Genomic DNA, 1,788 nt, shown 5'->3' with positions numbered 1-1,788 from the left:
TGTTAGGGTTTCTTTCTGTGGTGTCATGCGAAGCGCGTGTGACGTCACATTGATAGCGCGTCTCTCGGCGCTACATAAGTGCGGCGTTCCGCGGGAATAGTGCATTGTCGGCCCGGCATGGGCGTGCCAATAAAGCGTCTACGTCGCTCGTTACCCTGGCTCTGCCTCATCGCTCTCAGCTACAACATACTGGCGACGAGCATGGGATCACAGTCCCGTCGGGTTGCAAGAGACCACTCGCAGCGGTCCCGGAGCGTGTTGCGAGGAGACTGGCAGGATGGCGATGAGTGGAACGTTCGATCAGTTCATCGAGCACGGCGAAGATTTCGAGTCCTACGTGGAGAGATTCGACCACTTCTTGAATGCCTCTAAGGTGAGCGACGACTTGAAGGTCTCAGTGTTCATAACGGCAATAGGGAAGAAAGCATACAAGGCGATAAAAATTTTACTGGAACCGGAGAAGCCGGAAACAAGACATACGCACAGCTGGTGCAAACTATGCGAGCGCAGTATGTACCAAAACCCCCTGTAATTCCAGAGGGGTTCAAATTTACCCGCGTTTTCAGCAAGAAGGCGAAACACTGGCAGCGTTCGCGGTAGAGTTGAAACGGTTGGCGGCGTCTTGCGACTACGGAACATTTCTGCACGATGCTGTTCGCAGCCTTTTTGTGGCCGGGATCTCTGACAAAAAAACGCAAGAGGATTTCCTGAAAGATGTTTAAAACTTCCTGCTATATCCCGAGGAATATCGAGCTGGCCCTGCAAGGAAAGCCAGCATTTTCAGCCCAACGTCGGGAAAGGGATCGTCAGCGTTGTTCACCGAAAGCGAGGCGCCAGAAAACGCTCACCGCCTAGTAGAGAAGAAACTGCTACGGGGTCCGGTGGGGCAAGGGTGACGAAATCGCTGGACAGTTTCCGATGCGGCTCATAGTTTGAAGCGTCTACCTGCTAATTTCTGAAGTATGGTTGTCGGTTGTGTAACCTTGTTGGGCGCTTAGCGAGAATATGCAGGGACAGAAGTAGACTCTACGAACGCCACAGCTGACGACAGCGACACGGGTGAACTGGCGCTGCACAATATATATTCATGGGAAGGGCGCACCGAACCTTACGAAATTTTTCTGAAGATTGAGCAGAAAAATGTTTTCATGCAGATTGGTACGCAGGCGCCTGTAGGCGTTGTTACAGAAGCAGTGTACAAGAAATACTGCTCACCCTACCCAAAGAACCATGCTGTCTAAAGCTGAAAACTTACTGAGGCACAGCGCTGCCGGTAACGGGGAAGCTAACCGTTTCAGTAGAGCACAACGGCCAGCACAAGCAGCTTCCGTTAATTGTCGTGAAGACAAACGAGAATACCAACACTGTGCTTTTTGTGTCGTGACTGGCTGGCGGCGCTTAAGTTAGACCGGTCTAGTGTGCATGGGGTTCGCCTGGACAAAGTGTTAGCGTTGCTTGAAAAGTAGGCCGAGATTTTTGAGCCTACGCTAGGCCTGATCAAGAACAGCGCCATTAAAATGGTACTTAAAGAGGATTGTACACCAGCTTTTAGTAAATCGCGACTGGTGCCATTTGCGGTTAGGGAAGCAGTGTCTTCAGAATTGCAGAATCTCGTGAAGGCAGAAGTGTTAGTACCTGATAAGCAGAGTGAGTGGGCGACCCTACTAGTGGTCGTGCCTAAACCGAACAACCACGTCAGGATGTGTGAGGATTTCAAAGTGACGCTAAATCCATCCCTAGGAATGGATCACTACTCCCTTCCCGTTATTGAGGATCTGTTTATAAAAA

At 50.7% G+C, this 1,788-nt stretch overlaps 1 pseudogene; it reads left to right on the top strand.

Annotated features, from left to right (window-relative positions):
• The first annotated feature begins 277 nt into the window (after window positions 1–277).
• LOC144095535 (uncharacterized) lies at window positions 278–931 on the top strand (annotated as a pseudogene).
• Window positions 932–1,788: the final 857 nt, after the last annotated feature.

Source organism: Amblyomma americanum, chromosome 6 (genome assembly GCF_052857255.1).
Source record: "Amblyomma americanum isolate KBUSLIRL-KWMA chromosome 6, ASM5285725v1, whole genome shotgun sequence".
NCBI lineage: Eukaryota > Metazoa > Arthropoda > Arachnida > Ixodida > Ixodidae > Amblyomma > Amblyomma americanum.
Note: the sequence above shows the minus strand (reverse complement) of the source record. Positions and strands in the feature narration are given on the sequence as shown.